Here is a 22,957-nt window from a genome sequence, read left to right as displayed (position 1 = left end):
GAGTGTTTTTATTATTTCTGGATATGTCAAATTTGGGATTTGATTTCTTCTTTGATCCAAGTTTTGCTTAAGAGCTTTAAAATTTCCAGGCAAACCTTTATGTTAGTTATGTCTGGTTTTATTGCATTGTGAATACTTTTTTTTAAACAAAATAAAGTGTATATGGCTTAAAAATTCACATTGTAGCATTATCAAGCGTAAAACAAAAATCTTGTGTCCCCTTTCCTTCCCTTGCATACTTCAAGTCCGCTTAGTCCCCGAGGCAACTGTCTTCAGCCCTCTTAGATGGCTTTTCTGTTATGTCCAACCCCAGATCTGAGGAATAGGACTGCAGATATTAGGCACTATCTGCCGACTATCATACTTCTAAGACCAGGACGCAACTTTTTATTTTCCCCTCCGTCATACGTATGTCTCCTCTCCCTGTCCTATTCTTGTAGCCATATCATGAGCTTTGGTTAAATTCATTCCTAGCACTGAGATTGCTCTGGTTGTGTAAATATTATTCATAGATGAATCCCATAGTACACCATGATTACATTGATTTTCCTATGCAATTTTGTCTTTGGATTTGCCCCATTTTAGGGGTTTGCTTGATTTTTGTTACTGTTGGTTTCTCAAGCATATTTGATAATCCACCAATTTTAATTTTTTATTGACAACATCCCTCCTGGAGCTCCAGACGCTTACATTGGCTGTTGCTGTGTTCTTGGTCTCTCTGTCCTCACTTCCCTGGGAACCCGCTGGCCTTAGCCCTGGGCTCCAGCCTCAAGGTTGTTACCGAGCAAAAGAGGCTCACTGCCCGGTGTGCTAAAGGCCAATACCGTGATGCTGAGCTTTTGAGAAAATAAAAGCTTTATATCAATAGTTGACTCCCAAGGAGACAGGTATCCATCTCATATCTGTCCCCTGGGCTGGCTTCACGGCAGTGCTTTGATTAGAGAAGATTGAGGGGGTGAATTCTGGGATTGGTAGGTGATTGGCAGAAGGGGAGGGAAGGTCTGGAAAGTCCTTGGGCATGCACAGTTATCTCTTCATGCCTCCTGGTGAGTCTCATGTGCAAAGTCTAGGGGGAGTTAGTCAGTAACATGCAGGGGAAGTTCAGGTTGTGACCAGCAAGCTCCTTCTGCATGGACTGCAATTGGCTATCTTGGTTCCAACCAAGATGTTTCTTTTATCTCATAAGCAGGGGGAGTTTCAGCGTTTCTGCAAGTTGCTTCTTTTCTTATCTGCCAGCCTGAAAACTCAAGAATTTCTGTTAGTCACTGGTTTTTAAAAAGCTCTTTGGGGCATAGTTTCAGGGTCTAATATCCTGGTTCCCCTTTCTGCCCTGGCTTGGGTGTGCACACAGACCTAGCACATTCTCCAGTAGGCTCCGTAGTAAGTGTGCACAGGGGAGGCAACAGTTTTGAAGCCTTAAGTATCTGAAAATATTTTATTTTACATTTGCATTTTAAAATTCTTATTTTCCATGTATACTGAGGATACTTTGGCTGGGTATTGAATTCTAGGCCGGAGCCATTGCATCATCATCTTCTAGCTTCCACAGTGCTATGGAGGAGTCAGATGCCATTGGAACCTGATCTTCTGTGACCTGATCCTCTGTTATCTCCTTGCCTTTGATGTTCTGAAACTTTATGGAAATGTGCCTTGGTGAAAGTCTGTCTTTATTGATTGGACTGGACCCTTCGTGAGGCCCCTCAGTGTGGGAACCAATGTCCCTCAGTTCTGTAATGATCTCTTTTATTATTTCTTGGATGATTTTCTCTGCTTCATTTTCTCTGTTCTGAGTGCCTGTTATTTAGACAGTGGATATCCTGGACTAACAATCTGATTTTCTTTTGTTTCTTCCTTTTGCCATTTTATGTAACTCTTTGTAGTATTTCCTCATTCTTATCTTCCCTTCTTTCAACTGAATTTTCAAATTTATGCTCCACATAGTTCATTTTGCAGAGCTCCTTTCTGTTCTTGTAATTTTCTTTTCTTTGCTAGAGCATCTTGTAGGTGTTCTGAGGATCTTCCCTCCTCTCTCGGAAGACATTCCTTTTGGTTTCCTGCTGAGGCCCTTTGTACTACTCCCTATTTTCCAGGCTACAGGCTTTCTTCAGGTGATCCCTCAACTTTCTGTTTATATTTAAAAGGGAGGCACTAAAAGCTGATTAAACACATAATATTTATTTGTAAGAGCCCAAATTGGAAAATGCTCATTAACAGTAGAGTGGACAACAGTGTACCTACACTATGGAACACTCTCCAGAGAAAAGACCATCTGTGTGCAAAGTCATGGAGCGAATCTCAAATATGATGCTGACAGAAGAAGCCAGGCTTGAAACAGCACACCTTTGCCTAAAGCATAGAACTAGGCAAAACAAATCTGTGCTGCTAGGAGTCACAATGGTGTGAATCTTTGCCTGGGGTGGCGACTGAAAGGGGCTGAAGGGGCTTCTGGGATGCCAGTTTATTCTACCCCTTGATCTGGGTGACTGAGGGTATGTCCAGTTAGTGAAAATTCACCATGCAAGACTCAGGATGAGTGCACTTCACCGTCCAGCAATTGTACTTTCAGCTAAAGGAAATCCGTGTGTTGGGGTGAGATTTGTGGGCTGGCAGATGATCCTGTGGGGCCAAGCTGTTCCTCCAGAGAGCAATCTTCCATTCTCCTGCCTGGGTGAACCATTTGAAAGTGGACTGAGAGAGGGGCAGGGGTCTCTTGACTCCATGTGCAGGCTTCTCACATACTCCACTTTTTCAGTAAGGCGCCTCACTTCTGCCCTGAGGAAGGCTGAGCTCCCCACCTCCAGAGAGTCTGGATTCACTCTCTGCAGAGAATAAACCTCCAATCTTCAACTGGTATGGTGGAGGATGGGTATCCAAATGCCTAGACCCTGCCTCCAGGGTATCTGGTACCTCCGATTCTGCCGGCTTCCTGGGACTCGTGATTGGCCTGATTCTGCCTGGCTTCCTTAATTCTTGCTTCGGAACAGTTTTTGTTTCACTGTATTTTCTGGGCCTCCTATTAGTAAGTGAGGGACCATCTGGACTAATTTGCTAACACTTCTTTTTTTCCTCATGTTTTCTCTCTCCCTTTCCTTTTGTTCTACTTTCTTGCAGATTTCTGCAACTGTATATTTTAATCCTTGGGCAGATTTTTAAAAATCAGCTATCATATTTTAATGTTGTCCATTACATTACCTTTTTTATTTTGAGATAATTATATTCACATGCAGTTATAATAAATAACAGAGAGATTTCTATGTACTCTGTGCTCAATTTCCCCCAGTGGTAACGGTTTGTAAAGCTATGGTAGAATATCACAACCAGGATATTGACATTAATGCAGTCAAGATGCAGAACATTTCCACTGCTTCAGGTATCTCTTGTAGTCCCCATTTTTTCTGACCAAAACAACTGTTCCTTCCCTCCTCCCTCTAACTTTTATCCTTGGCAACCACTAATCTGTTTTCCAGTTCTATAATTTTTTCATCTCAATAGTATTCTATGAATGGAGTCGCAGAGTATGTAATCCTTTGGGCTTGGCTTTTTCACTCAGCAGAATTATCTGGAGAGCCATCTAAGTTGTTGCATGTATCAATAGTTCATTCCTTTTATTGCAAAATAATATTGTGTAATACGATGTACTAGTTTGTTTAGCCACTCACCTGGTGAAGGATATCTAGGTTGTTTCCAGATTTTGGCTATCATGAGTAAAGCTGCTGTGAGTATTTATGTACAGATTGTTGCAGGAACATACTTTTTCATTTCTCTGGAATAAATGTACAAGGGTGCAATTGTTGGGTTGAATGGTAGTTGCATGTTGAGTTTTATAAGAAACTGCTGAACTATTTTCCAGACTGGCTGTACCATTTTACAGTCTTACCAGGAATGTATGAGCAATACAGTTGCTGCTCATCCTCACCAGCATTTGGTGTGATCGCTATTTTCAATTTTAGCCATTCTGTTAGGTCTATAGCATATCTCATTGTGGTTTGACCTGCATTTCCTTTGTGGATAATGATGTTGAACATCTTTTTATATGCTTATTTGCCATCTATATGTCTCCTTTAATAATATGTCCATTTGTGTCTTTTGTCCACTTTCTAACCAGATTGGCTTGCTTTTATTTTTAAATTTTTAGCTACCCTATTAAATGAAGGACTTTTTTTATTGCTAAGTTTTGAGTGTTCTTTTTATATTCTAGATACTAGTCCTCTATTGGACATGTGGTTTGCAAATATGTCTCCCAGTCTGTAGCTTGTCTTTTCACCCTGTTAATAGAATCTTTTGCAAGCAAAAGTTTGTAATTTTAAAAAAGTCCAGTTTGTTAATTTTTCTTTTTATGGACCATGCTTTCTGCATCAGGTTAAAGAACTCTGCCTAGCTCTAGAGTTTCTGCTCCACTTTTTTTCTAACATTTTTATACTTTTTAAGTCTATAATCCATTTTGAATTAAATTTTATGTAATGTGCGAGGTGTAGGCTTATGTTCATTTTTTTGCAGCTATCATTTAAAAACTAAATAATAGACCACTTTTAAGTTTTGGATTTACAGAGAAATTGAGCAGATTGTATAGAGTTCCCGTGTAACCCCACCCCTGCCTACAATTCCTCTGTTATTAACATCTCACGTTAGTGGCACACTTGTTATAGTTATAACCCAATATCAGTATGTTATTATTAACTAAAGTCCATAGTTCACACTTGGTTGTACAGCTCTGTGGGTTTTGACAAATACAGAATGTGGTACATCCCCCATTACAGTGTCACACAGGAACTCCTTGGCCCTAAAATTGCCCTGCGCTTTAGCAACCATTATCTTTTCACTGTCTCCATAGGTTTGCCTTTTCCAGAATGTCACACAGTTGGGATCATACAGTGTGGAGCCTTTCCATACTGGCTTTTTCCACTTAATAATATGCATTTAAATGTTCTCTATGTATTTTTGTGGTATGATAGATGATTTTTTTTCTTTTTTTCAGAGACAGGGTCTCACTGTCACCCCAGGCTGGAGTGCAGTGGTGCGATCACAGCTCACTGCAGCCTCGATGTCCTGGGCTCAAGTGATCCACTGCTTTAGCCTCCCAAGTAGCTGGGACTACAGGCACATACTACCACACCTAGCTATTATTTAAAATTATTTTTCGTAGAGACAATGTCTTGTTATGTTGCCCAGGCTGGTCTTGAACTCCTGGGTGCAAGCCATCCTCCTGCCTCAGGTGCCCGAGTAGCTGGGATCACAGGTGTAGATCAGATCATTTCTTCTTTCTTGTCTTTTTTTTTTTTTTTTTTTGTCACTGAAGAGTATTCTGTCATGTGTACAAACCTCATTTGATCATCCATTGACCTATTGACAGATGTCTTGGTTGAGTCCAGTTTTTGACAAATATGAATAAAGCTGCTATAAACATAGCAGTAGGTTTTTGTGTGGACATAAGTTTTCAGTTCAGTTGGGTAAATACCTAGGAGTGTGATTGCTGGATCATATGGTAAGACTATGTTTAGCTTCGTAAAAACTGTGTCTTCCACAGTGACTATACCATTTTGCATTCGCACCAGCAATAAGGGAGAATTTCTGTTGCTCCACATCCTTGCCAGCATTTTCGTGTTTTTTTTTAAATTAGCATACTGTTCTTGTTTTATAGCTGTAGTATTTCTCTCATTTCTATAAAACTATTAATTAGAATTTTTGGTAAATTTCCTTTTGTTTCCTGCCATATTGTTGGTTTCTTTCCATCTCTATGTTTACTTTGTTTTCTGTCTCTCAAGCTGGGGCTTTCTGCAGATGTCTGGTCATCCTCAGCTCCCCATTCATCAGCAAGAGCTGATTGGAGGCTCACAGACTGGGCTTCGCTTTTTGGTTAATTGCAAGCCAGAGCAGCTGTTTGACTGCAGGGGGACCGCCGAAGGTCTCCTACTTGGTGAAGAGTAGGGGAGTGGCCTCCTTCCTGCTGCCCTATGTTGGGCAGAGGAGGGGGCTGGGCTGAGGGATTTAACCAGTAGGTGTCCAGACTTTCAGAGAGTTACCCTTGTGTCCCCAAGCCTCCTCCATATCCCATGTTCACTGCATCCACAGAAGAATCTACAGTCTCCTGCTGGGGTTGGGGTGGCACCTGCCTGGGTGTTGAACATGGGCAGGGTCAAGCGATGGGCTTTTTAGCGTAAAGATTTCAACCACTCCGTCTGTGGTCTTCTGGGCTCCTCATCCCTTTCCTTGTTGCTGCCATCAAATTCCGAGCCTCCCAGAGTTCTCTGCGGGGAAGACAGGCTCACTTCCCATCTGCAGTGCTTGCCCTGAAGGGCGAGCCTTTCGGATCTGTTAAGTCAGATATCTTAACTCTATTCTTCCATAGGCAGAAGGTCTCTGTCTACTGACATTCCCATTTATACCTCCTATGTCAATGTGGGTTTACAGTTTTAAAACATTTTAATGCTTTAGGCAGAAGCAGAAACTTATATGGTCAGTCCATCCATCACCTTTAAATAAAATCTCTCAATCATTTTATAATGATAAAGTTAGGGGATACAGGCCATGTGCAGTGGCTCACGCCTGTAATCCCAGCACTTTGGGAGGATGAAGTGGGTGGATCACCTGAGGTCAGGAGTTCTATACCAGCCTGACCAGCATGGTCAAACCCTGTCTCTACTAAAACTACAAAAATTAGCTGGACGCAGTGGCATGCGCCTGTAATCCCAGCTACTTGGGAGGCTGGGACAGGAGAATTGCTTGAACCTGGGAAGCAGAGGTTGCAGTGAGCTGAGATTGTGGCCCTGCATTCAAGCCTGTGTGCAGAGTCAGACTCCATCCCGAAAGGAAGGAAGGAAGGAAGGAAAGGGAAAGAAAAGAAAGTGGATACAGAAATATCTCAAACAACATAGATACATGTAAAACAAAACAAACAAGCAGACACAAAAAAGTGACATTTTCTCAGCACCTTCTGCCACTTCCCCTTCCACAGATGTCACACATTAGCTATGAGGAATGTGTCCTTCCAGACCTTTCTCTGTGCATGTGGACAGCTGCAGACTGAGAATGTGCGCCTTTGTGTACGCGTTCCCTGGCTGTCCCTGTGATTACATTCTTTGTCTAGAAGAGCCCTCCTGGAAGGCACTTGCTGCCCTACGGTGTGGGGGTGGTGGCGGGCTCTGGACTGTGAGCTCCCTTAGTGGGGGATTTGCCTCGGGTGCTGAGACAAGGTCAGCGGTGACTGAGCAAGATGAAGGCCTGTCCGGTTCTGCCTGGTGTGGCCTCCCCTCCCAGCCGTCTTTGCTCTGAACTCCCTGTCGGGCTGGCAGAGGCTGTCAGGTCTGCAGCAGGGAGGAGGACTCCCTGCCAGGTGCTGCTTCCGCCTATCCTTTCCCAGATGTGTCTCCGGACCTCCCTCCTCATCCTTGCCACCTCAACGTTGGCTCCTAGGGAGCTCTGGACATACCCTTAGTCTGAACCCTGAGTTTTCTCAGGTCCCATGTATCAGGGATGCTTTTCTAAGCCAAAGGGCATACAACTGCCCAGTCCTTTTTAAGAATGGTGTGGTATTTTATGGCAAGAATGTATCTTAAGTTATTTACAGTCTCTTGGGTTTGTTTGTTTGTTTGTTGAGACAGGGTCACCCTCTGTCACTCAGGCTGGAGTTCCATGGTAGGATCTCAGGTCACTGCAGCCTTGACCTCCTGGCCTCAAGTGATCCTTCCACCCCAGCCTCTCTGTAATTCCTATAGCTGGGATTACATGTGTGCACCACCATGCTTAGCTAATTTTTAAATTTTCTGTAGAGACTAAGCCTCCCTGTGTTGCCTGGGCTGGTCTCAAACTCTTGCACTCAAGCAATCTTCCTGCCTTGGTCTCCCAAAGTGCTGGGATTACGGGTGTGAGCCACTGTGCCTGGTCTATATTCTCTTGTTGATGGAATCTTAAGAAGTCTAATTTTTTTGTGAAAAATCTATTGAAAAATCTTGTGAAAAAAGCCATTTTAAACATGCATTTCATGTTATTTTGTGTGTATTAATATGATAACATATCATTATATATTACATAATATATAATACAAATGATATGTATGACTTGATATGTATAATATATAATATGTATCACGTTATATGTGTATCACCTATGATATACATATAAATGGGTATAACATGTTAAGTTTATGTTTCATAAGTATTTCAGCCAACAGATTAGCTTCAAAACAATGCACACTGACATTTACTTTCTCTGTCCACCTCTCTCTCAGGACCAGGCACAGGGCCGACTTGGCACATTCTCCAGAGAGGAGTGTGTGGTGCGGGATTGTGCAGGTGTTGACGTCCTGTGGGCCCAGGCAGGGCCGTTCACACAAAAGCAGACCAGATTATCACAGCCCGTCCTGCCCTCCATGAAGATCGCCCTAGGGAGGCCATGGTACACAGCACTCTCTGAGTTCTTTTGGAATTTCTACATGAACCAGAGAATTAAAAAATAGAAATTTTATATCTCCTCCAAGATCTCCATGGGATTTTGAGAGGTCCTTCTTGCACATTGATTCTTAAGGATGTTTTGCCTACCTATTTTTGTCATGTGACCCTTAAGGCGGTTGTGCGGTGTCTTGCTCTGGCCTCCTCCAACCCCTGCACTCTGAGTTCTCCTCTAAGGCTCAGAGCCCTCCTTCTCAGTGGTTTTTGAGGGCTCCCTTTTCCCAACCTGCCCCTTCCAGCTGGGACAGTCCCCCTGGTCCCTGACATACTGAAGAGGGAAGCCGGGCATTGCTTTTTGCACCCAGCACCCTCCCCTCCCCGCCTTCAGTTCAGTGGGTGCCTTGTGGACACAGCCCTGATGCCATGCAGTGCCGTCCACAGCACACAGAGTCATGGCTCAGCGCACATGGCCAATGACAACAAATAAAACACACAGCGAGAGGCAAAGCTTGGGGAGGTGCCACCCTCAGGACCTCGGCAGGGTCAGAGGTCCCACCCCCAAGTGCTGGTAGGCCATGCCTCTGGCACCAGATGCCCCCTCAGCTAACAGTGCGTCACAAGGACCTGAGCTGAGGATGATCCGGAGGTGCTTGGGGCCAAGGCTTGTTCCACTGGCAATGCGGGCAAGTGTGCTGGCCAATAGCTATCTCACCAGCCAGCTGATTAGCAGCTCCCAGGGGACAGCTACAGATTCTGCGAGAGAGGACGTGAGGGGCCCACATGGGTGTCACCAGCAAGTGACCAGCTTAGGACCTCATGACTCGTAAGTAGCTCCTGTATTCACTGAGCCATGAGTATTCAGCATGCCGCCAGCTCATGCATTTTTGGTGTGTCAGGAATATTTTGTGCCTACTTGGCCCTTCCTCATCTTTATCTGTGCCCCTCGCACTCCCCAGCGCGGCTCCTGCACCACTCACGGGCTTGCTTGTTTGTGCTTCACTCTTCAAGTCCACCCACTCCCTTGTTTTCTTTCTTTCTCTTGCAGAATTGAGAAAGCCCATTTGGGGGATATTTGAATATATTTATTCTCAAATAGCAAATATACATGGCCGTCAATCTTCTTCAAAATAATTTTATAAAATTATGTCATATACTGCGCACATCAAAGTATGTATAAAATATATTTATATAGTTTTAGAATCCTAACAAAACAAATACCCATGCCTCCTCTCAGGTGAACAAAGGTGACACTAGTATTCCCCTAAAGCAACTCCTCGGCCCTTCCCTTCCTCCCCCAGTGTGGCCCCCTCTTCCGTAGTGCATTGCTAAACATGTATTGGCTTCTAGTGACAGTTCCATCCCTAAACTGTGCTGTCTGGCTTGTGAGTTTCTGAGTTGAGAGGAATGCAATCACACCACATGCATTTTCTGGGATCTGCTCCTCTTGCTCAACATCATGTTTTTGAGGTTGATTGGGGTTGCAGGGATTCCTTCAGGGAACCAGCTGTTCATGATTGCCCGGGATTGAGGGGTTTCCCAGGACATGGGGCATTCAGTGTGGACGCCGGGTGAGTTCTGGGGCAGGCCCGACTCATTTTGCTGCTGTAGACCGTCCTGTGGTGTGAGCCTGCCACAACTTGTGTCTGTGGACATTCTGGCTGCTTTAATCTTTGAGCCATTTGAACAGGGCCGCTGCGTGGAACATTCCTGAATGTGCCTCTGGGTGCCGGGAGGCCAGGTGGGTGTGTGTGGACACCTCCAGATGACAGCACACTGTTCTCCCAAGAAACTACAGCCATTCACCCCCCCTGGTCTAGGAGGAGCACGGCCACTCCTCCGAATCCCCACTGACACAGGGTGTGGTCCAGTTTCTAATTCTTCTCCATTCAGTGTTGAGAAGTCGATCTCATGTGATTGTCATTTAGATTCCCAAAGTTACTAACACGCTTTGTTGGCTATTTCAGTTTTCTTTGTGAGGAGTGACTGTTCGTGTCTTTTGCCCATTTTCTTTTTATCACAGTCTTCTTACTGACTACTGGAGTCCTTGATATATTCTGGATATTAATCCTTTGCAGTTACATGTGTTACAAATACCTCCTCACAGCTTGTCATTTGTGATTTCATTTTTTATGGGGCTTTTGGTGAACAGAGATTCTTTATTTTAACAGAACCGATTTTGTTTCTTCCTTTGTTTCTGTTCATTTAAGGGCTCTCTCCTAACCCCAAAGTCCGGAAGACTTCCTCCCATGTTCTCTGTGAATGGTTTTCCCTCTGCAGCCTGGTGCCTGCTCGGCAGATGGCTCCAGTGGTTGTCTTTGGGAGGGGGTGTCTTTCTCCTTGGTACCAAGGGCAAGGAGGGGTGTCCAGGCCTCTCTTCCCCCATGCAGCCTGGGCTGGGAGATGGGGGGGACAGTGTCCAGAGGCAGGGCTGGGAGCAGGCCTTGAAGGCCATGGTGAGGGTGTGGACTTGACGGCGGGTACAGAGAAGCAGTGGATGCCCTTCAGTTGGGGAACATAGGACAGATACATGGATGACATATATGATAGGTATGTATATGCACACATACGTGTGAGTGTGTTTGCACCTGGCTGTAGGTATAGCTCTTATGGAAGCCACTTGGCCATTTGGTGGCACAGAGCTCAGTGTGGGCCAGAGTGATGGCAGGGGTCGGGGCTACCTCTCAAGGGGATGGCCAGCCTGTGGGCATCCATGTGCGATTCACTCCCAGCTTTACCTGTGCTCACTGAGCCCCGCCGTCTGACACACCACATCATAGCTGGGTTAGGTCCATGGCTCCTCCTCCCTGAAGTGTGACTGACACACGCACAGTCAGTGCTCAGCACTCACTGCATGAGTGGATGAATGAGCTGATGAGTGGTAGGCCCCGCATAGGGATGGGCACCGAGAGGGCCATGGGCTTGAAGGAGAGAAAAATGGAGAATGCCAGGGCTAAGCTGTCTCTGATGTGACTCAGGGACCCCATCAGCACTCCCCCTTATGTGGCCACAGCCTTTCAGGACTCCAAAAGCATCATGTGCCCTTGCTCCCATCTTGACTTCCCTGCCTCCTTTCATGGAAGACAGCTCAGCTGTGAGTCCAGTTTGATGTCCAGGGGGCAGTATGAGTTTTTCAAGGCCCCACAGCGGGTCCGTGAACCAACCAGAGCCCCCAACACCATAGCCTGGACAGAGGAGGTTCTGCTTGCAGGCCTGGCCCCGCACCCACTGATCTGTCTTTCCTCATCCCAGCCGTGTAGCCTTCGTCTAATACCTTGACATCTCTTTCTGAAGAGCCGTTGCTTGGCAATGGTTGCTAGGCAAAATTCATCATTAACCAAGAGTTAGGGTTCTTGATAGGAGGCCTTCAGGAACACCGTGGGCCTGTAGGCTTTGGTGGGCAGAATCCTAAGATGGCCTGGAGATTCCTGCCCCAGGGGTACACACCCTGTGTGATCCCCCCTCCAGAGTGTGGGCAGGACCTGTCAATAGGATGGGACAGCTGCTCCCTTGATGAGGTCACATTCAGTGGCCAACATGACAGACAGTCACACCTGGGATCAGGCAGTGTTAGATTAGACTTAGCAGTCCAGAAAGAGGAGCTCCTGCTGGCTGCTGATAGACAAGTGCCACATTACTAGAGGGCTGTGTGCCAGGACTGGCAGGTACTGTCCAGGAGCTGGGAGTGTCCCCGCCCACCAGCAGGAAGACAAGAAGTCAATGCCACCACTGCAAGAAACTAAGTAATGCCAAGACCCAGCAGGCTTGCAGGAGGGCCCGGGAGCCTCAGCTGAGATCCAGGACCCAGCAACCCCGAGATCCAGCCTGGAGACACCTGCGCCAGACCCCGGCCTGCATGATCAGTGCTTTAAGTCACTTCATTTGTGGTATGCTACCATTGCTGTGTAGCATAGAAAAGGAATACACAGGCCCGGGCGTGAGGTGAGGGGTCTGCTTTTAGGAGCAGCCTTAGTGTTGAGGTTGGCTGCTGGGACCAAGGAGGAGAACACAGGAGCCCAGAAGGATTGGGCCATGGCCCTGTACCCAGTGTCTCACACATAGGTTCTCAGAAGACCCCTGCAAGGCGAGGGTCTTTGTCCCCCTTCACAGATGGGCCCAAGGTCACACATCCGGGGGAAATAAGGCTGGAACCTGAGCCAGAGGGACCTCAGCTGCTGCGGGGCTGCCTGCACAGGTTGCTCTGTGGATGGAGTGTTCACAGGCCACGGGACTGACATTTATGGGCACTGTTGGGAGGCTGATGGCTCCTGTCCCCCATCCACATCCCACCATGCCTAGGGAAGTGCAGCTTCCTACCACTCCTGCCCAGGCTTCCTCAGCGGGGCTTCCTGTGGTGCCCCTGGTTCTCGTGTCTGGTGTAGCTCTCACCAGGGAAGAGGATCTCCAACTCTTCTGTTGGTCCCTCTGGCATTTAGGGCTCAGCCTCGGGTTCCATGGGTTCAGGTCTCTCTCCACAGGGTATCAGCCATCTTGGCCACTTGCCTCCTCACTCCACATGGCCTCCAATTGTGGGATGACAGGCTGGTCACCTCAGGTTGAGACCAGCCACCCCTGGAGCCCTGGGCGCCATGTCAGAGCCTCTTGGCCCCAGAAAGCCATGGGACCATCTCCAAGAGAGGGTGTCCTGGGCTCTCAGAGGACAAGCATCTCAAAGATCCTCAAGCAGCCCAGGAGAGTGGCTGGTAGAGTGCATGGAGGTGAAGGGGCCCCGCCCTACCTGTTCCAGTGCCCGGCCCATACTGCACATCTGCCAGCGTGAGCAGCAGTGTGAGGCCTACCAACAGGTGAGAAAGGGGATGCAGGTGAGAGGGATCATCCCGGGAGGCTCCAGAGACGAAAATAAAGAATCAGGCATCACAGCGTAAGAAGTAATATTGTTACAGTGCATGACACAAGACGTAGAAACAAGAGAGTCACAGTAACCTAACAAAGATGAGAACTTTAGAATGTACATGTAATAAAAGATAGGAAAATGAGATGCAGGATAAGGAGATAAAAGGCGAGAAATGAATGAGCTGCCAAGCGGAAGGCTGGAAACACAAAGGAGCGAAGATCAGAAACAAGGGCGAAGCTCATTGCCACGAGGTAATTTTTTAAGTAGATGAAACCATAGGTCGACAATGAGAATTAAGGGATAGGGAGTTATGAGTAAAAATGAATATAACAACCAAAGAGAAAGTATAATCACAGAGCAACATTTTAAATGATTCTCTCCTGTCCAAAAACACACAAGTTACCCAACCACCTTCCAAATGAACAGGACCAGGAAGGAAAGAGGAAGGGTGGAAGGAGAGGCAGAAGGCAGGGAAGCTCAAGTTGACGTACAAATCAATACAGTAACATGAGGGTCACGAACTGAAAAGTTACTAGTGAAATCTCAGTTTCTCCCTTCAAAAAGCACAGACCCTGTCCTCAAAGAGGAAACATCTATGAATAACCAGGCCCCTCTGGCTGGGGGCTCCAGGAGCTGCCGCCGTCCTCCAGTGCGGGTTGAGGGTTCTCTGAGCCCTGTGCCCGGCTCCTGAGCTTGCAGCCTGTTGCGGATCACCTGCACACTGGCCCTGGCTGGTCTTGGTCCCGCGCACAGGGCCCTTGGCACAGGGCCCGCGCACATCTTCCCCGGCTCCCACGCCGCTCCACACGACCTGCCACTGTTCTGCCATCCTCCATTTTTGCTACTCAGAACCCTGTAGCCCTGACTCTGCCACCCTCCAAGCGTGGAGATGGCAGAAGTTCCCACCCACAGCCTAAGCCAGGCTGTCCTAGTTATGGCGGTCAGAGGCTCTCAGACCTGAGCCTGCACAGAGCCTCAGGTCTGAGCTTGCTCCAGGGAGGGGCCCCGGCACACAGAGCTAGGTAGCTCCCACAAGAGTACCACCAGCTAGGACCATACTTTGAGTGCGTTGGGAGTTGCTACTCAGGAAAGGAAACCTTAAAACTGGCTTCTAGCCAGGCTTGGTGGCTCACACCTGTAATGCCAGCACTTCGGGAGGCAGAGGTGGGTGGGTCACGAGGTCAGGAGTTCGAGACCGTCTGGCTGCCAACAAGACTCCATCCTGCCCACATCCAAAGGGCAGGATGGGAGGACGGGAGGACAGGAAGGCCACCCTGCAGAAGGGCATCAGATGGAAAGTGTCATCGCGGTTGTCTGGAAAATTCCATCTGCACAGGTCCCTGCTGAGATGCTCAGAAAGTTGGAGAACCATCAAGGGAGCCACAGTTGTCCTGAGAAGGGACAGTTAAGTTGGGACTTCGAGGACAAAGGGGTCATCCTGGCAAGGGGTGGGGGTGGTGCCCCAGGAGGAGAGGGCAGTGAGCAGAGGAAGTGAGGATGGGGCAGAGTGCCGGGTGAGAACCAGGTGGCCCCGAGACAGTGGAGACCTTAGCCGGGAGTGGACCACGCAGCCTGGCAGGCTAGGGCAGGGAGGGTGAGCGGGGAGCCGCAGAGGTTCTGGAGCAGAGACATGCCATGAGCCGAAGCAGGAAATACATTGTAAAAGAGTAGCTGCTGGGAGGTCTGCTTTGAGGCCCTTGCAATTGGCCAGACTAAAGAAGACTGTGGCAGGGACAGGATGGGGCAGGTGATAACTGTGCAGAGGGAGAGGAATGAGTGATTCAAGAGAGAGGGACTGAGCCAACAGAGCTCGGGCTGAAGTGGGCCTGGGGTGCAGGAAGGGCATGAGGCCTAGGTATAATTAGGGGTGCAGGGGTGCCACTTAGAGCCCAGGCATTGGTGCCACTTGTGGGCAGAGTGCTTGGGGCAGCAGCGTGTGCCTTGCCACCCCAGCAGATGTGAGTGTCTGCTAGAGGGGTCTGTTCCGTAGAGAGCCAGCTGCCCCGGAGTCCCTGAGCAGCCCCATGGAGGCTGAGCTTGTGCCTGTCCTCCAGGGGGATTCTAAACATGGTGGCAAATGTGAGACAGGCCCAGTTTCAGCCCTGGCTCCATTCTTTACTAGCTGGGAGACCTCAGGCAAGTCACCTTGGCATTTCAGGCCTTGGTTTTCTCATCTGTAAAAGGCAGTGAGGGTATGTGCCTTGCAGGGGTGTTGGCAGGATTAGTTAATGCTGTTACGGGGACAGAGCTGGGTAATGTTTGCAGAATTGGCACATGCAGGGTTAATCTGCAGTCCCATGTGGGCTTAGCAGGTTCAGGGCAGGAGAAGAGAGGGGGAGGGCCCAGCGAGACAGACAGCCGGTGCAGACCCCCAGGGAGTGGCAGAAGTATCTTCAGGATAGGGGCTGGGAGAGGCTCCCTCAACCCCCATCTGCCAACAACACCTTCCCAGGGACAGTGGGAGCTGCCTTTGCAAGCTCTCAGTGGGCACAACTGCATGACCGAGTGCATCAAGGAGGAGAAGGGGAGTCAGATGCCACCACAGCCCTGCTCATAGTGCTGGCCCCAGCCCGAAGGTCGCCAGAGCCACTCAGCTACATGCACTTATGACAGGTGGAAGTGCCAGGGACAGACCCCACACGTGACCCTCAGAGGTCGCCGGCGTCCCATGGGACTGAACCTTGGCCACCTGCAGTGGCCACCCACCTGTGACGAGCCCGTCTCGGCAGGTTCTCTTCCCCCTCTCATTTCTTCGTGGCCTGCAGGGGGTCGTGGGCTCAGCCCCCACTCACACTACTGGCACTGGAATCCTTGTGTAGCCCTGAGGGAAACCGTATGGAGACTTTGGGGCTGGGCAAGGGTGGGGAGGCGTGGGCCTGTCCTCGAGCTGGGCTGGGGTCCCACTTGTGCAGAGTAGCCAGGCCCAGGCACTGGGGACCTCCCTTTTGTCAGATCGCACAACCATTCATGGTCCCTGGTCACTCCCAGAACTGAGAACAGGAATGGGAAGCACAGGGACTTTCTGAAGCCAAAGGGAAGGTGGAGACAGGGCTGGAGTGCAGAGAGAAAGAAGAGATGGATGGGGAAGAGTGACCCTCTGCTCCCCAGCACGTACTGGGTGTGGAACATCCGGCAGCTGGGTGTGGTCCCCTTCCCAGGTGGAGATGCAGGCCTAGCAGGCAGGCAGGGAGGGTGGGCCCCAGACTCCACCAGCCTCTGAGGGGACACAGGTAACTGGGAGCTGGCCCACATTGTGGGCCAATGCAGGACAGGGATGGGAGAGAAGCCTCACTCTTGACCACTGTAGAGTGGAGACCAGTGGTCAGAGGGCCACGGCGGGCTGCTGTGAGAACGAGAGGTGCCTGCTCCCCTCCTAGGCCTTCCTCTCCTGCCTGGTGGTGGGGGCAGGTGGAGGGCTGGGGCTTGCTGGTCCTCCTTTACTGATGTGGCCCCACCCCCACTCCAGCCCCTAGGCCCAGCCCTTGCATAGAAGGCATCTGGGGAGCTTCCCTCTCCACGCCTGCCCGACTTCTCCTCCTGAAAGATGCATGGAGTGTGAAAATTTCATCAAAGCAGCTTGCTTCCTGGGCTCACAGGCGGAGGCAGGTGCTGGGAGCCCTGGTCCCTCAGGCCGTCCTGCTGCTCGCTCAGCCCTGGCCGCCCCTCTGGCCTCCTGCAGGACTGGGGTGAGCAACGGGTGGTGGCTAGAGGCCCCCTGGTGTGTGTGCTAGGAGGGGTTGTGGAGGGGCAGAGGAGGTGTCAGGCCAGCTCTGTGGGGTGGGCGGTGCTGACAACCGCAGGAGGGGCCGCAGCTGGGCAGGCATCAGAGTGGGGTTTGGAGTCCAAGGTCCCAGTGACTGTGACTAGTTGCTCAATCAGCAAACACTTACTTATTGACCCTGCAGCTTTTCATTATTGTTATTTTTGAAAAACAGGTAATACATTTGCCTAGTTTTAAAATGAGATGGGCATTTCGGGCTATTCCTGCTCGTTTGCTGCCAGAAACAACGTGGTGAGGGTAATCTTGCTCCGAGTCGCTTGGAGTGTGGTAGGTACATATGCAGGGCAGAATTCCGCAGGTGGGGTTGCTGGGTCAGTGGATAACATTGGTGGGAATTGCCACACTGCCTTTCATAGAGGCCATGCCGCGAACCCTCCCAGCAGCAAGGCAAGCAGTGTTCACTTTCCCGAGGTCTTGCCCACAGAGCAGGCTGAAAACACTTGAAGTTTTGCCAATCTGACAGAGAAAACATATTCTGAAAAATATAAAGAAGTTTGGTTTGTTTGTTTTTGTCCTCTCTGAGTGGCTTTCTTACAAACAGCTACAGGGAAGTTGTCCTGTGGCCAGAGTATAATGAGCTTATTTTAACTGTGTGTGTGGTGCATGTGTAGGAGCATATATGTGTGCATGTGTGTGTGCTCATGTACAAGAGTTCATGTGTATGCATGCATGTGCTAGCGTGTGTATGCTTGTTTTACTTGGAGCATCCAATCCAGCCCTGGTCACTGGGCAGGAGGAAACTCAATCTGAGCATAGCCAGGCGCTCTCTGGGAAGACAGGACCCATTCCCATGGCCTTGCTCTCAAAGATCTGAAGTTTGTGAGACTCGGCTGGTGAGTTAAAGACAGGGCCAGCTCCAGAGCAGGGCGGTGAGGAGCAATGACTGCCAGTTAGGGAGCTTGGGGGTGAGGCAGGCTCAAGCAAAGGCTTGGCTCTGGCAGACAGCGTGCTTCCACTGGGTGCTCCTAAACAAGAGACTTCGGAAGGTAAAGGCAGAACCCACCATGGCTCTGCAGAGAGCTGGGCTAGGGGAGGTGTGCCAGAGAGCTGAGCTGTATACCAGCCACCTCTAAACACAGGGGCCTCAAACAATACCATATACTATTTTTAGAGTTTAAGTGTTGGCAAGCTGAGCTGGTAAGTATAGGCTGAGCTTGGCTGGTCTAGGCTGAGCTCTATGGTCTGGGCTGTGCTTGGCTGGGCTGAGCTCTATGGTCTGAGCTGTGCTTGGCTAGTATGGGCTGAGCGCTGTGGTCTGGTCTGTGCTTGGCTGGGCTGGGCTGAGCTCTGTGGTCAGGGCTGTGCTTGGCTGGGCTGGGCTGAGCTCTGTGGTCAGGGCTGTGCTTGGCTGGGCTCGGCTGAGCTCTGTGGTCTAGGTTGTGCTTGGCTAGGCTGGGCTGGGCTGAGCTGGGCTGAGCTCTGTGGTCTGGGCTGTGCTTGGCTGGGCTGGGCTGGGCTGAGCTCTGTGGGCTGGGCTGGGCTGGGCTCCATGGTCTGGGCTGTGCTTGGCTGGGCTGGGCTGAGTTCTGTAGTCTGGGTTGAGCTCAGTGGTCTGGGCTGTGCTTGGCTGGGCTGGGCTGGGCTGGGCTCCATGGTCTGGGCTGTGCTTGGCTGGGCTGGGCTGTGCTCTGTTGGGCTGGGCTGGGCTCCATGGTCTGGGCTGTGCTTGGCTGGGCTGGGCTGAGCTCCATGGTCCCGGCTGAGCTCTGTGGTCTGGGCTGTGCTTGGCTGGTCTGGGCTGAGCTCTCTTGGCCTGGGCTGGTCTCCATGGTCTGAAATGTGCTGGCTGGTCTGGGCCGAGCATTGTGGTCTGGGCTGAGCTCTGTTGGGCTGGGCCGTGCTCCATTGTCTGAGCTATGCCTGGCTGGGCTAGGCTGAGCTCCATGGTCTGGGCTGTGCCTGGCTGGGCTGGACTGAGCTCCATGGTCTGGGCTGTGCCTGGCTGGGCTGGACTGAGCTCCATGGTCTGGGCTGTGCTTGGCTGGGCTGGACTGAGCTCCATGGTCTGGGCTGAGCTCTGTGGTCTGGGCTGTGCTTGGCTGGGCTGGGCTGAGCTCCATGATCTGGGCTGTACTGAGCTCCATGGTCTGGGCTGTGTTTGGCTGGGCTAGGCTGAGCTCTGTGGTCTGGGCTGTGCTTGGCTGGGCTGGGCTGAGCTCTGTGGTCTGGTTTGAGCTCAGTGGTCTGGGCTGTGCCTGGCTGGGCTGGGCTGAGCTCTGTGGTCTGAGTTGATCTCTGTGGTCTGGGCTGTGCTTGGCTGGGCTGGGCTGAGCTCTGTGGTCAGGGCTGAGCTCTGTGGTCTGGGCTGTGCTTGTCTGGGCTGGGCTGAGCTCTGTGGTCTGGGTTGAGCTCTGTGGTCTGGGCTGTGCTTGGCTGGGCTGGGCTGAGCTCTGTGGTCTGGGCTTGTTCAAGAACCAATGTCCCATTGCTGTGTCTTGGGGCTGACTGGTCTAGAATGACCTTCACAGCGACCACCTGGCTCCACAGGGCCTCCCATCCTCTAGCACCCTCCAAGCCGTCTGTGGTCAAGCAGAGGCAGGGCTCTGAGGGAGAGTGAAGTGTGGGCTGGGCAGTGGCATATCACTCCCACCTGTGCTAGTGGCCAAAGAAAAGTCAGGCCAGCCAGAATCACATGGTAGGGCAAGGGACTCCAGAGGAGGGGTGGAGCCCTGTGGCCAATTTTGCAATCCATCTTCCTTCTCTAGGAGGACAGAGTCCATGGCTGCCATGTCCCTGAGGCCATCTGTGCAAAGCTGAATACCATCAATACTCAACCCACAGCACCTAATCTGGGGGCCGGGACCCAGCAATGGGCAGCAGGTAGCTTTGCCCCCAGAGTATGTGGGCCAGTCGCACCAGCAGTGGGAGCACCACGAATACCAGGAAACGTGGGAGAAGGACTCCTGGAGAAGCAGCCTGGGCCACGGTTGAAGGGTACATAAGCGTGCACCTTGGCAGTAGTGGTGAGGCAGGGCACTTTCTCTCTCCAGGTCCTTCCTCCTGGCTGAAGGCAGAAGGCAGAAGGCAGACCCAGCCCTGGAGCTGAGGAGGGAGAGGATCCTGGTGTTCAAGCTGCAGGCCCACAGCCCCGCATGGGCTGTTCCTGCGTGGGCAGCCCAAGGATTAAACAGATTTTGTTGGGATTACTGCTGCCAATCAAGTTCAAGTGCATTTTTAAGAGCTTAATTTGCAGCCCTAGGTTTCGAATAAAATCGTCAAGTCCAGTCGATTAAACTCATTAAGGCGGGTGGACTGGCTGGCGTTCACACTGCCATCAGATTTGGAGAATTAATTAGGGGCCTGTTATCCTTTGTTGGGATTAGCAGAGCCAGCCCGGCGGCCCAGGGTTTCTGCTAAAAGACTGGCCCGTAATCTCTTTAGTGGGGCCTTGGGAGACAGAGATCTGGGTGGCTTTTGAGCAGGAAGCACCACACAGGTGTCTGATGCTGCCGTATGCAGACTGGCTGTGGATCAGGGGTGTGGGCAGGCTCGAGGGCTTGGGCCGTCCTGAGGGTGGCTGGCCTGGACAGCACTTTAGGCCACACGGCCCTGCACACTATCCATGACCTATTCCCCATCTCATAACAACCTGGCGGGAGGGCCCCATGCAGAGGACTTCTGCTGCCTTTGTCTTCAAGACAACCCCTGACCCCAACTGCTGGAGTATCAGGGCTCTATCACTTTATGAGCCAGGAGGTATCAGCAAGCTGGCTGCCAAGAGCATTCTAACCCCTTGGGGGACATCAATTAGTCTCTGAGTGGAGGGGGGGATGTGACCCGAGAAGAGCCAGTCAAGGCCATGTCAGGGGGTGGTTGGGGGTTCCAATATAGCTGAGGGCAAAAACAGTAAGCCTGGAGCTGCCAGGCCCTGCAGGCCTTGCCTCAGGATGGAGAGAGAAAGACAGATGAGTTTCTAATGACACTGGGTGAGCTGCTGGATCTAGCCACACATAAAGCTTACCCCTGGACTCTTCAGTGACATGAGCCAGTCCATTCCTCCTTGGAACAGGGTCTCTGTCACTTGTAACCAAGGGACAAATTAGTCCAGGTCTCAGGTCTCTTGCCTTCCAGAACATTAGGGCTGAGAAGAAATTTAGAGGGTCTTCTTTTTTCTTTTCCTGCCCATTTTACAGATGGAGAAACTGAGGCCCAGAGAGAAGGACTTGCCTAAGGCTGCTGCAGATAGTAATGGCTTCTGGTCATCTAATGCCTCCCAGGAAAGAATCCTTCCCACACCTTCCTGGTGGGTCTGGCCAGGCCAGTGCTGGGTGGGGTCTACCAGGTGTCCTTACCAAAGGCAGACCATGTTCAGAGCGAGTGGATAAGCTGGAGACATCTCCAGGGATTGGGGGGAGTAGAGTGCCCCACAGTGCCACCCACATGGGTCCCAGGTGATGGCTTTCACTCAGCTCAGGACCCTGGCTGGTGTTTCTGGGCCTGGCACTGGGCACTGAGCCTTGACTGGGGTCTGTTCGGTTCCTCTGTCTGTCCTGAGAGATGGCCCAGCAAAGGAGATAGGGGAGGGGCTCAGAGCCAGATTACCGGGGTTCAGATCCTTCCCGGCCAATCGCTTGCCGTGTGACCCTGGATTGGTAGTTTGGCTTCCTTGAGTGCACGCTTTCTTCTGTGTGAGGGGGTGGTGGTGACAGCGGGGCTGGGGGAAGCCTGGGAGGCAATGCAGGTCTAGCAGGGAGCTTCGTGAGTGTTGTGTTCTACATTTCACTTTGGCCCTTGGGGCATCTTCCAGCCTCTCTGCCTCCACTCTTCCTCCTCCCCATCAGTTCTCAGCACAGCAGCCAAGAAGCATCTTTTAAACATTAAAAGTCAAATCCTGCCACTTGCATGCATAAAGGCTGCCAAAAAAGCTTAGAATGCAGCTTAAATGCCTCATTGTGTCACATGTCCTGGCAAATATGGACAGGTGACAACCCCTGAGCAGCTCCGCGATGGAACACACCAGCCGTGTTGTTCTGCTCCAGCATTCTGTGTGCAAGGACTCTGGGTGGGACCTGAGCACATGGCTTGCTTCTGCTGTTCCAGGTCTGGCTCAGTGGAGACCGTAGACTGGAGTGCCTGCCTGCGTGTCCCCAAGGGACTCTGGCTTCCTCACAGCATGGTGGCCAGGTGCCGAGAGGGGCTCCTGGAGAGCACGGGGTTGGGGAAGCAGGAGGAAGCTGCATGGCCTTTTGTGACCTAGTCTGGCGGACACATAAGGTCATTTCCACTGGATTCTAGTGGTCCAGGAAGGCACAAGTGTACGCTGTTTCAAGGCCAGAAGACGTAGATGGGGAATGGCTGTGCTGCTTGCAGAAGGAGCATATGAAATGAGAGACACTGGTGAGGCCATCTCTGGAGAACATGGGCCCTCCAATCCACGGCATGGCCCGTCTGTCTGAAGCAATCGCCTCTTCCTCTCCCTACTCATGTCCAGGCAGCTACCTTCTCTCTGTGCCTCAGAAATGCCGAATACACTGCCGCAGGGCCCTTGCCCTTGCTATTTCTGTCTCCATGTGGCTGGCTCCTTCCACTCTTGAAGTTCTCAACTCCAGTGTTCCTGCCTTAGAGATGCTCTCCCTGACCCCTGGTCTAACCACTGCCCCCTCCAGCAATGCTCTAGAAAAGTCCCATCCAAGAAAAAGAAAGATTATTCAAGTCATATGTGTAATTTAAAATTTTATAGTAGCCACATTAAACAAGAAATTAAATGTATGGATATATTTACATGATGGAGTTTTCAGCAATGCAATTATTACTTCCTAGACTGCAGAAAGGGTACTCTCACTAGCCATCTTGCCAAGACAGTATAATGAAAAAAGGAAAACAGATAAATTTATCCCTTATGTGTTTAGGATCATCCTTACTGCTGTGTCTGATCTCCGTTGGCTGGAGCCAGACCTCACAAGTTAAACTAAAACCCGATTGGCTAATAACTTAAAACTC

General features: G+C 50.5%; 1 long non-coding RNA gene across 1 annotated transcript; it reads left to right on the top strand.

Moving 5' to 3' along the window:
* Nucleotides 1-17,183: 17,183 nt before the first annotated feature.
* On the top strand, nt 17,184-20,210 carry LOC105733395 (uncharacterized). The gene is made up of 3 exons (XR_001111265.2): nt 17,184-17,284; nt 19,723-19,837; nt 20,008-20,210. It is a non-coding gene; the product is annotated as an uncharacterized LOC105733395 (long non-coding RNA).
* The last annotated feature ends 2,747 nt before the right edge of the window (nt 20,211-22,957 follow it).

This window comes from Aotus nancymaae, unplaced genomic scaffold (genome assembly GCF_030222135.1).
Source record: "Aotus nancymaae isolate 86718 unplaced genomic scaffold, 86718_ANA_hifiasm-v0.15.2.pri h1tg000046l, whole genome shotgun sequence".
Taxonomy (NCBI): Eukaryota; Metazoa; Chordata; class Mammalia; order Primates; family Aotidae; genus Aotus; species Aotus nancymaae.
The sequence above is the reverse complement of the archived record's forward strand: the minus strand, read 5'-3'. Positions and strand labels throughout refer to the sequence as shown.